The sequence below is a fragment of the Eptesicus fuscus genome, chromosome 13 (genome assembly GCF_027574615.1).
Source record: "Eptesicus fuscus isolate TK198812 chromosome 13, DD_ASM_mEF_20220401, whole genome shotgun sequence".
NCBI lineage: Eukaryota > Metazoa > Chordata > Mammalia > Chiroptera > Vespertilionidae > Eptesicus > Eptesicus fuscus.
This window is the reverse complement of record NC_072485.1, coordinates 49,890,477-49,903,219: the sequence shown is the minus strand read 5'-3', so window position 1 is coordinate 49,903,219 and position 12,743 is coordinate 49,890,477. Positions and strand designations below refer to the sequence as shown.

General features: G+C 39.7%; 1 long non-coding RNA gene across 2 annotated transcripts in view; it reads left to right on the top strand.

Moving 5' to 3' along the window:
• LOC114234931 (uncharacterized) overlaps positions 1–12,743 on the top strand; it is a 74,031-nt gene that overhangs the window by 11,987 nt on the left and 49,301 nt on the right. The window contains exon 3 of one of the 2 annotated variants that reach the window (XR_008557858.1): positions 4,034–4,131. The exons of the other annotated variant lie outside the window; for it this stretch is intronic. This is a non-coding gene — a long non-coding RNA (uncharacterized LOC114234931). The remainder of the gene's footprint in view (positions 1–4,033; positions 4,132–12,743) is intronic. 2 annotated transcript variants of the gene reach the window in all.

Below are 12,743 nucleotides of genomic sequence, written 5' to 3'. Positions count from 1 at the left end.
GTTCTAGGGAAATGTCCTTGGATTTTAGTTTTCTTGTTTCCATATTTATAACTCCCTTTTCCAACAGTGAGAAAATTGACTCCCATTATTCTTTTTTCTTTTTTTAGAGGTATTTCAGTTGCTTTATTGAGTAGGTTTCATGTGCTACCACACACAATTCAGGATGAAAGGGTCAGAAGTCAGAGGTCCCAGTTACAGGGGGTCAGCCCTTGTCAGGTGTGTTGATGTAGACATTGCCATCTTCTTGGATGGGCGTGTCACATGGGCTGGCACACATAAACACCACCACCACAATTAGCAGAGACACCACAGCATCAGCAGCCACAAGGCCTGCCAGGAGTGGCAGGGGGAGGAGGCAACCGATCAGTGATTCTCTCTCATCATAGATGTTTGTATCGCTCCCTCTTCCTTCTCTGATATAAATAAAAATATTTTAAAAATATTATGGCAAGCGAAATAAGCCACTAACAAATGATCACATACTATAGGATTCTCTTTATATGAAACGTCCAAATAGGCAGGTCTATAGGAAAAGAAAGTAAATTAGCGATTTCATAAGACTAGACAGGAACAGGTGGGATAGAAATGGGAAGTGACTGCTAATAGGTACAAGGATTCTTTGGTGGGGGGGAGAAGGGGAGTAAAGTCTTTTAAAATTATACTATAGTCAAGGTGCACAACTCCAAATATACTAAAAACCATGGAACTAAACACTTTATACAAATTAGCTTTATGGTGTATAAATTATATTTCAATAAAATATTAAAAATAGATAATAAAGTAAATAGGAAAACAATATTCAACTTCTTAATAACATAATTTTCCAGAAGTGTTGAAAACACACATCTTTAAATTTAGGAATTCCAATAAATCCCAAGCAGGATAAATAAAAACAAAAGCCATATCTAGACACATCATCACATAACTGAAGAGCACCAAAGGAAAAGAGATAAGATATTTAAAGCATCCAGAGACCAAAGACACATCACCTATCAAGGAGCAATACTGATTGCTCCCTGACTTCTCAACAGCAATCTGATGGTAGCTAGAAGACAGTAGAATACCATATTCATTGTGCTGAGAGAAAATAAACTACAATTCTAAGCCATGTATAAATATACTAGAGGCCCCGGTGCACGAAATTCGTGCACGGAAAGAGGGTCCCCTCAGCTCGGCCTGCACTCTCTCCAATCTGGGACCCCTCAGGACCTCTGGCTCCTAACCGCTCACCTGCTTGCCAGCCTGATCCCCCTAACTGCTCTCCCCTGCTGGCCTGATACCCCTAACTGCTCTCCCCTGCCTGCCTGATCACCTCTAACCTCCTCTGCCGTGGCCCTGCCAACATGGCTTTGTCGGGAAGGACATCCGGAAGGACATCTGGAAGGTCGTCCGGAAGATGTTCAGTCTAATTAGCATATTACCCTTTTATTAGTATAGATGCCACCTTGTCCTAAAAATGCAGGTTGTTCCCAGGTTTTCCTATTGTGGAAGGGGAGCCCGCAGTAGCATCCTGGGTTCTGACCAGGGCTTATGTACTCGTGCTTTATCTCAGCAGATGTGATTCCTAGTAGAAGACTCTTGGATGTACCTTGAACATTTCTATCGAATTTGCCAAATCATCCTCCAAAAATGTTGAACCACTTTAAACTCCCACCAGCAACCATGCATGTGCCCTCCATACCACTTTGATGCCAATATCATTGATTTCTCCCTAGAAGCTTCCCTCCCGTCAGCCGGGACTGCTTGGTACTTGAGCCAACCTCATTGTTCAGCTGGGGATTTGATTTCCTGAGATAGAATTATGGAGGAGGAAAAATAGTTTTCCTCTACCTTCCTGAGTTCTTAGTGGAGGCCCTTGTAATGAAAGACAGATCACCAAGAGAAAAACAAAAGTTCATTAACATGTGTACCTCGTGTATATGTGGGAGATCCCAGGGAAAAATGAGTAATTCCTCAAGGTGGCTTAGAATGCAGATTTAAATACCTTCTTCCTAGGGAAAGGGGACAGAGATGTAGGCCTCTTAGAGGAGAGTAAATGATATTTAGGGAAGATGAATGGGGGTGGGGGGAAATAGTTTGTAACAAAGTTTGGGTGTGATGTCAACTTCTACTCTCCTGTCCTGTGACTGGAGTCAGTCTTCTCTGCCTGATGACACTTCTCCCGTCAAGGGGACCTATGACATTTAAGCTCCTTTAGGGGGGTCAGATTTTAGGCAGATCAGGAGACTTCAGTGAAAGCCTCTGCATGCATTTGCTGTTTTTCAAGCATCTGCAGCTCAAGATCATCAATATAACAACACAGCATATGTTGGGGTGGCATGTTCTCTGACCTTCAGAATAAACCCAACACAAGCTTGTTTCCTCTCTTAGATGATTTGCCACAGTAGCATTATTCCCTGGAGATGGTATTCTGACCAGACCTTCCTGGGAGTGGTCATAACATACCCTGTGCTTGTAGAAAGGTGTGGGCCACATCACTAAATAAACCAGGGACAGTTTTCTCATCTTGTGGAAAGGGAGATAAAGTTAATAGTTTATCTCCCTTTCCACAGGTTTCTTGCGGTTTGTGTCTCAGGTCCCCACCACCCCCCCGTAGCAGCCCCAGCACCACGGTGGCGGGCCTTGGGGCTGCGCGGTGCCAGCCTCCCTGCGGGTTTGTGTCCCCATTCCGGCCCCCCACAGCCCCAGCTGCTGGGTGCCGGCCTCCTTGTGGGTTTGTGCCCAATCCGGCCCCCTGCAGCCCCAGCACCGCCATGGCGGGACTTGGGGCTGCAGGGTGTCGGCCTCCCTGCAGGTTTGTGTCCCCGATCCGGTCCCCCGCAGCCTGGCCTCTATGGGCGTGGCCATCTTTGTTGGGTAATTTGCATACTCACACCTATTGGCTGGTAGTGTAGTGGAGTGATGGTCAATTTGCATCTTTCTCTTTATTAGTGTAGATGGGTTAGAAATTATTAAAAACTTCAGATACAAATATGAGATCACAGACATTCACTAAAGGACCTTTGAAGGATGTACCTCAGCCAAAAGGAAAATGAACCCATATGGAAATCTGAGGAGCATGAAGGAATGATGAACATATTTATAAATATGTCAGTAACTCTAAGCAAACATTGCATAACATTTAAAAATATATTGCCCAATTTGTGAAATAATACTGACTAGAATTAAGATACTGGATAACAATATCATATAAGATGGAGGACAAGTTCATATGTCCTAAGATTATATATATATACACTGAGTGGCCAGATTATTATGATCTCTGAACGCATAATAATCTGGCCACTCAGTGTGTGTGTGTGTGTGTGTGTGTGTGTGTGTGTGTAAACATATATATGTGTGTGTATATATATATATATATTAGAGGCATATATATATATGAGACATATATATTTATTAGAGGCATATATATATGAGGCATATATATATATATTAGAGGCATATATATATATGAGGCATATATATATATTAGAGGCAAATATATATATTTTAGAGGCCTGGTGTATGAATTCGTGCATGGGTGGGGTCCACCCAGCTGGTCAGGGGGAGGGGTTGGCCGGCCTGCCTGCTGGTTGAACTCCTGGTCGAGGGGACAATTTGCATATTAGCCTTTTATTATATAGGATATACACTGAGTGGCCAGATTATTATGCATTCAGAGATCATAATAATCTGGCCACTCAGTGTATATACACATATATATATACACACACACATATACATACAGGTGGGGCAAAAGTAGGTTTACAGTTATGAGTACACAAAACAGTTTATTCTTTTTAAAAATTATTTTATTATATACTAGAGGCCCAGTGCATGAAATTCATGCACAGGTAGGGTCCCTGGCAGCTGCCAGCTGCTGGCCAGGGCACCTCCTTTCCCCTGGCCACCTGCCACCACCGCTGTTGGCCCCACCCCCTGGTCGAACTCCTGGTCGAGGAAGCAATTTGCATATTGGGCTTTTATTATATAGGATCTGTTTTACATTTTAACAAAAATCCTCACCTGAAGCTATTTTTCCATTGATTTTTAGAGTGAATGGAACCGAGAGGGAAAGACGGAAAGAAATATCGATGTGAGAGAAACATCAATTGGTTGCTTCCTGCACATGCCCTAGAGCCTGCAACCGAGGTACATGCCCTTGACCAGAATCAAACCCAGGACTCTTCAGTCTGCAAGCTGACACTCTATCCATTGAACCAAACTGGCAAGGGCAAGAGTTTATTCTTATATTATTATTTATTTATGTATTATTGTATTGTTTTCCATATGAGCAACTATAAACCTACTTTTGCCCCACCCTGAATGTGTATTTCTATATAATAAAAAGGTAATATGCAAATTGACCCTCACACTGTCACAAGATGACTGCGCCCACAGCGGAGGCGGGGTTCCGTAACACAAGATGGCTGCACCCACAGTGGAGGCGGTGTTCCCGTAATGAGCGATCAGCAGGGACCTGAGGCTGTGTGGCTGGGGCTGGGGACCTGAGGCTTGGCTCCCCACCCAATGGGGCTTGACGGGGGACCTCAGGCTGCACCCCCCCGCCCAACAGGGCTTGATGGGAGAACTTAGGCTGCAGCCTTCGCCCCAGGCTGTGGGACCTCAGGCCGCACCCCCTGCCCGGCGGGGCTTAATAGGGGACCTCAGGCTGCACCCCCTGCCCGACAGGGCTTAACGGGGGAACTCAGGCCGCACCCTTCGCCCTGGGCCTGGGGACCTGAGGCCGCACCCCCTGCCCCAGCGCCCGACTGGGAGACCTCAGGCCATGCCCCCTGCATGTTGGGGCTTGACAGGGACCTCAAGGCACACACCCCACCCCAGTGCCAGCCTTGGGGACCTCAGGCCATGCCCCACACACCAGTGCTGGGCCAGGGGACCTCAGGCCACGCCCCCCCGCCCTGGCGCTGGGCCGGGGGACCTGAGGCTGTGCCCCCTGCTCAGCATGCACTTGGGGACCTGAGGCTGCACCCCCTGCCCAGCAGGGCTTGACGGGGGTGGGGCCAGCCAGGTCTGGATCTCACCCAATGGGAGGTGAGGCTAGCCGGGTCTGGGTCTCGCGCGATTTCGAGGCACACGCAGGTGGGTGGGGACTTGACTCTGGGTCCCACGGCATGCCCCAGACTCTGATAGGAGGAATATTTTCATATACATTTTACTAATTTTCTTTCATCTCTGACACTTCTATTATACAGAAAGGGCAATTAGCAATATTAAAATATTTCCTCTAATTAATTCCCTTTTAATGTGCACAAATTTCGTGCACTGGGCCACTAGTAGGTATACTGTATATAACTATATGTAGTTTTATATATTACTAGAGGCCCGTTGCATGAAGATTTGTGCAATAGGCCTTCCTTCCCCTGGCTGCCGGCACCAGTTTTCCTCCAGCACCTGGGACCCAGGCCTTCGTTCCAGCTGCAGTGGAGAAGCCAAGCCTCTTTAGTCTTCAGTCTTCAGTCTTTGCTTGGGCCGGAGCCTTCAGTCTTAGCTCCGTGCCTGCGTATGCAAATTAACCCACCATCTTTGTTGGGTTAATTTGCATACTCCTGATTGACTGGTGGGTGTTGTGGAGGTACGGTCAATTTGCATATTTCTCTTTTATTAGTGTAGATAGTTTATAATTATATATATACACACACACACACAGGGTGGGGTAAAGTAGATTTATAGTTGTTTATATGGAAAATAATATAATAAATAATAATACAATAATAAACTCTGTGTTTCATATACTCACAACTATAAACCTACTTTTGCCCTACCTTTATATATATAGTTTTAGTTTTTATATTTAAATATTTGATCTATCCAAAATTCATTTGGTGTATAAAGCATGCACTCAAGTTAATTTTTTCCCAAACAACCACTTTATGTCCCAATAGCACATAGTTAAATAGTTCTTGTGTTACCTACTGGTATGTTAATGTCACTGTATAATATGAATTTCCATATTTGTGAATCTATTTTTGAATTCTTTATCATAGAACACTGATCTGTTGATGTATTCTTACACAAATGCTGCATTGTTTCAATTACTATACATTTATGTCGATTAGTATGTGAGGGCTTTTTTTCCTATTGAATTGTAACATATATCATAAAGTACACAAAATCTTAATTTTACAGCTAAAATGAAGGTTTACCTATACATAACCTTTCTAAAGACCACTTGGATCAGAATATAGAATATTTTTAGTACTTCAGAAGTATATTTTATACTCCTTCCCTGTCAATACCCTCAAAATGTAACCAATATACTGATGTCAATCATTATTGATTATTTTTGCCTGTTCTTGAGTGTCACAAATATAGAACCTTACAAGATTTCCTCTTTTGTGTCTGTTTGTTAGTTCAGCATTATGTCTCAAAGACTTATCCATTTCATTGCATTAAGAAAAAATTAGTATGTTTTCATTGCTATGTAGAATTCCATTGTATAGAAAACCAGAATTTATTGATCTATTTCACCGTCGATACACATTAACATGCTTTGTGGTTTGGGGATATTGTGAATATCTTGCTTTGAATATTCTTGGGCATGTTTTTGATGGATATAAGCAATTGTTTCTGTTGGGTATATGTTCAGTGACTGAATTGCTAGGTCCTAGAGTCTTAACTTTATTCAGATTTAATGGGCACTTTCTTTCAAACAGCTTTCCATAGGGGTTGTACAAATTTAAACTTCCTCAATAATGTATGAGCATTCCAGTTACTCCACACACATTAGTATTAACACTTGTATTCACTGTCTTTTCAGGAGGGAGGTATAGTAGTATCTGATTATGGTTTTGACTTTCATTTCTCAGATTATTGATGATACTGTACAACTTTTCATTCATTTACTAGAAATTTGGTCATCCTCTTTTGTGAGCTTGTTTACATTTTAGTTCATTTTTTATGGAAGTCATTTAAACGTTTACTTAGTGATTTGCCAGATTATGTTATAGATTCTATAGAGGATTGCTTTGATGGATATGTATACTGCAAATCTCTTTTCCATGCCTGTAGTTTGCATTTTCACTCACTCAGTGTTGTGATTTGATCGGAAATATTTAATGACCTTCAACTTATTGTATTTTTATTCTCAGTCATTGTAATTGATGCTGTTTTTGTTTGTTTGTTTTTTATTGATTTCAGAGAGGAAGGAAGAAGGAGAGAGAGGTAGAAATAATAATGATGAGAGAGAATCATTGATCAGCTGCCTCCTGCGCGCCCCTTACTGGGGATGGAGCCCGCAACCCTGGCATGTGCCCTTGACCAGAATCGAACCTAGGACCCTTCAGTCTGCAAGCTGACACTCTATCCACTGAGCCAAACCAGCTAGGGAGATGCTGTTTTTAATTTAATTTTTATTTGTTCATTTCTGGTCTATAGAAATACAGTTGATTTTTGCGTGTTGATCTTGCATCATGTGGCCTTGCTGAGCTCACTTATTAATTTCAGGAGGTTGGCTTTTTGTGAAGATTCCTTGGGATTTTCTGTGTAGATCATTATGTCATCTGAAAATGGGGACAGTTTTATTTTTTTCCTTTCCAATTTGAGTGCTTTTTATTGCCTTATTGTGCTGACTAGCCCTTCCAGTACTATGTTGAACAAGAGCAGTAAGAGTGAATATCCTTGTCTTGTCCTTGAATTTAGAGGGAACGCATTCAGCCCTAGCTGGTTTGGCTCAGTGGATAGAGCGTCAGCCTGCAGACTGAAGGGTCCCAGGTTCAATTCTGGTCTAGGGCATATGCCTGGGTTGCGGGCTTGATGCCTGGGTTGCGGGCTAGACATGCAAGAGGCGATGATTCTCTCTCATCATTAATGTTTCTCTCTTTCCCTCTCCCTTCCCCTCTGAAATCAATAAAGATATATTTTAAAAAATAGAGGGAAAGCATTCAGTCTTCTACCTTTAAGTATGATATTAACTATACAGTTTCTTATAGATGCTTTTTACCAAGATGAGGAAGGTCCCCTTTGTTTCTAATTTGCTCAGTGTTTTTATACACATAGGAAGTGAATTTTGTCAAATGTTTGTTTTTGCAGCAATTAATTTGATCCTGTGTTTTTTCTTTATTGACCTGTTAATAAGATAGATTACATATATTAAGTTTTGAATATTGAATCTGTTTATATATGTTTTAAATTCTTCCCAGCAGTATATTATATTTAGAGTTCTTAAATATCTTTCATTAGATTTATTCTGTCTTTGATGCTTTTGTTTGCAAATGGTATTATTTCTTTAATTTTATTTTCTAAATATTTATTGGGATGTAAAATAAAATTGTTTTTGACATTGACTTTGTATATAGCAGCTTGCTAAATTTACTTAATAAGTTCAGTAATTTTTCTGTAGATTCTTTTTTATTTCCTACTAGAGGCCTGGTGCATGAAATTTGTGCACTGGGCAGGGGAGGGTGTCCCTCAGCCCAGCCTTCACCCTCTCCAATCTGGGACATCCCTCTCACAATCCAGGACTGCTGGCTTCTAACCGCTCACCTGCCTGCCTGCTTGATTGCTCCTAACTGCTTCTGCCTTCCAGCCTGATCACCCCCTAACTGCTCCCCTACAGGCCCGATCGCCCCCAACTGCCCTCCTTTGCTGACCATATCGCCCCCAACTGCCTTCCCCTGCCAGTCCGATTGCCCCCAACTACCCTCCCCTGCAGGCCCGATCGCCCCGACTTCCCTCCTCTGCCGGCCTGATGGCCCCCAACTGCCCCCCCCCCGCCCCCAATCTTGTGACGACATGGGGATGGCCATCTTGTAATGATGTGGGGGCGGCCATCTTGTGATGACACGGGGGTGGCCATCTTGTGATGACACGAGGGCGAGATGTCACCTAGGCTTTTATTAGTATAGATGTGCTCAATCATGTTTTCATGAATTAAAACAATTTTACTTTTTTTCTCTTTACTACTATTTATGTCTATTGGGTTTTTTTGCCTTTGGGCAGAATCTCCAGTACAAAACTATATAAAAGTGGTGCCTTATTTCTGAAACCAGTGGGAAAACATTCACTATTTCACTTTTGAGTTGGATTTTAACTATAGATTTATTGGTGTGGTTTTTTTTATGTGCAAATTCAGAATCAATTTTTTCAAATATTTTTTACCTCCACAAATGTTATTAAGACCTGATTGTGCCCTAGCTGGTTTTGCTCAGTGGATAGAGCATTGGCCTGCAGACTGAAGAATCCCAGGTTCGATTCAGGTCAAGGGTACATGCCTGGGTTATGGGCTTGATCTCCAGTAGGGGGTGTGCAGGCGGCAGCTGATTAATGATTCTCATCATTGATGTTTCTATCTCTCCCTCTCTGAAATCAATCAATCAATCAATCAATCAATATATATATATATATTTTAAAAAGACCTACTTGTGAGGACACTTGAAATATAGTATTTACTAATTAAGACAACTAACATTCTGCTTTTACTTTTATTAGCATTTATTTGATGCTGAATTTATTCTTAGACCGTAAGTTTTTGTTTCTTCAGTTTCTTCTGGGATATCTTTATCTTCTGTGCAAACTCCTCTTCTACTTTAGGAACAATCTGCTCTTTTTCAGTAAGGATCCTCTCAATGTAGCCAGGAGAGTACATGTGTGGGTCAGTCTGCCCATGAGCTCTGTTAAGTTCTGCAATGTATCTTGGGAGCTTTGTTCATCTGGATGAGCTCAATGACCAGAAAATCTACATCTACACCCTTAAGTTCAGCATTATTCTCTGCATTGTTAAGCATGTGCAGCAAAACTTTAGCACTCTTGGGCCGGCCATCAACCTTGCGTACAGCCCCACTGTTTGGCCCATCACACAACTTCACCATTGTACCAATGGAATGGTACACATTGCTTCTTTAAAGTGACATCCTTCAGCTACTTGGTGGTTTTTCAGATATGCATACCCTTGATTGCCTGGGCAGTTTCACAAGTGTTCTTAACCCAAAGATTTGAACCTCTTGATTTGCATGATTTGTGGGGTTTTCTGGGTCAAGTGAATAGTGAACTATTTTCAGGTCACCTCAGACCACTTATATGAAGAGGTAAATTCATTTACTTTTGATTATGATTGTGGAATGTAACAAATGTTTAAATAAAATGTTTTTAAAGTCTTTTAAGTCAAAGTAAAATTTATATAGAGAAAAATGTACATATCTTAAGTATATAATTAAATGAATTTTAATATACTCATATATCCAGTACCCTAATCAAGCTTTAAAACATTTTATAACCACACCCCTCCAAATTTTATCTTGCCTCTTTTTAGTCACCACACACAGCATATAGGCAACGATTGTTCTGATTTCTGTCATGGTTTTAGTTTTGCCTGTTCTGAAATTTCACATACATGGAATTGTAGAACACATGTTCTTTTGTGTTTGGATTATTTGTTCAGCAAAATATGTTCACTATACCATAAATTTTTATTTATTCTCTTATTTGATGAAGATTTAAGCTCTCTCTACTTTTGGGAGTATAATAAATAAAGCTACTGTAAACATTCCCATACAAGTCCTTTTGTGGACCTAAGTTTTAGTTTCTGTTAGGACAATAACTAGGGCAGGAACTGTTGGTTATAGATTAAATCTATATAAGAAACTTCAAAACAGTTTATAAGAGTGGTAATGCTGTTTTCCATTACCACTAGCAATATATGAGTTCCAAATGCTGCATATCCTCAACAATGTTTGGTGTTAGTGTTTTTTAATTTTAGCTTTCATATTCTCTCTCTCTCTCTCTCTCTCTCTCTCTCTCTCTCTCTCTCTCTCTCTCTCAACTTCTTTATCCAATTAAGGAGATTCTTTTCTATTCCTAATCTGCAATGAGATTGTATCATTTATAGGTCTTAAATTTTATCCAATACTTTTTCTGCATCTATTGAAACAACTGCTATAATTCTCATTTATTTTCTTAATGTGGTGAATTATATTGATTGATGTTTTAACACATTTATTGAGGCACAACTTACATATCTTAAATTCACCCATTTCAAATATACAGTTTGAGGAGTTTTAGAATGTCCCCTGTTGTGTGACCATTACCACAAACTTTCACCCAAATAGTTCCCTTGTTCTCCTTTGCTCTTCAGTTCTATTCTTATTACAGACTGTAGGCAACCTCTGTAATGTTTTCTGTATGAATAATATTGTTATTTCTAGAAGTTCTATATAAATGGAATCATGAAATATGGGACTTTTTTTGTGTCCTTTCCCACATGGCAAGGAACTAAGGCCTCTTGCCAACAACCACATAAACAAACCATCTTCGAAGCAGATTATCTGGTCTCCATCAAACCTCCACTGACATCTTGACTGCAACCTTATGAGAAACTCTGAGATCCAAATCTATGCATCTGAGCAATCCTCAAACTTCTGAGCCATAGTAACTATGAGATAATAAAGATATTTGTTTCAACCATTAAGTATTGAGGTCATTTATTATGCAATAACAGATAACTAATACTGTTGCATTTTTGGAACAAATCCAATTGATGCTATTTTATTATCATTTTTACATATCCCTAAATTCAATTTATTATTTTGTGTAGAATTATTATTTAATTTCTGAGAGATAGTGATATATAATTTTCCTTTCTTGTAATGTCCTTTTCAGATTTTGGTATCAAGATTATGCTGACTCATTAAATGAATTGGGAAGTGTACTCACATTTTTATGATCTCAAGGAGTTTTTGGAAAATGAGTAATATTTCTTTATTATGTATTTAGAAGAATTTGAGAGTGAAAACATTTACACCTGGGGTTTCCTCTGGAGAATGTTTTAAAATTACAAATACAATTTTTATAGATATAGAACTGTTGCAAATGTCTATTTCTCATTTCAATTTTGTACAGGAAGTTCTTCATTGTACTATAATTGTCAAATTAATTGCTATAAAGTCATTCCTAATATCTTTGTATTGTAGGATCTGTAGAATTCTTAAAATTTATAGTTTGTGCTCTTTCTAATTTTTTCATTAGTCTTTCTATGTATTTATTGACTTAAAAATTTTTAAAGAACTTTAGACTTTGCTATGTTTCTCTATTATATGTTTGCTTCCCATTTTATTAATTTCTGCTCTTATCTTTATTAATGACTTCTTTCTACTTTATTTGGGTTGATTTCCTGTTGTTTTACTAGCCTCAAAAGTTGGAAGCTTTCATAATTTATTTTCAACCTTTTTTTTTTTTTTTGGTAACACATTTTAAAATTCTCTCTAGTCAGTGCTTAGTTGTTACCTACAATTTTCTGTATGTAGTATTATTTTGCTATAATTTAGTCAAAATATTTATCATAATTTCTTTTCTGATCCATGGGCTATTTAAGTGAGTGCTTAGTTTTCAGATCTCTAGGCATTTTCTAGTAATCTTTTGCAAAATTGAGTTAAATTCTAAATTGACTCTTTCCAGAGAATATATTCTATATTCTTGCTATTCAAAGTGTGGTTCATGAGCCCTACACCATCATTATTAGGGAGTTTGATGGAAATTCAAAATGTACATTTGGTCAAGATCCTGGTTGATATCTATGCTTGCCAAAGTTTGAGAAGCACTATTCCATATTACTTCAATTTTTTGAAATATGTTCAGACTTGCTTTATGACTCGCCATGTGGTCTGTTTGGGTGTATGCTCCATCAGCATTTGAAAATAATGCCCATTGTGCAGTGGTTCAGTGTGCTATTCTATAAATGTTTATAAGGTCAGGGTGGTTAATAGTACATTTCAAATCTTTTATATCCTTACTGAGATTTTGTCTGCTGT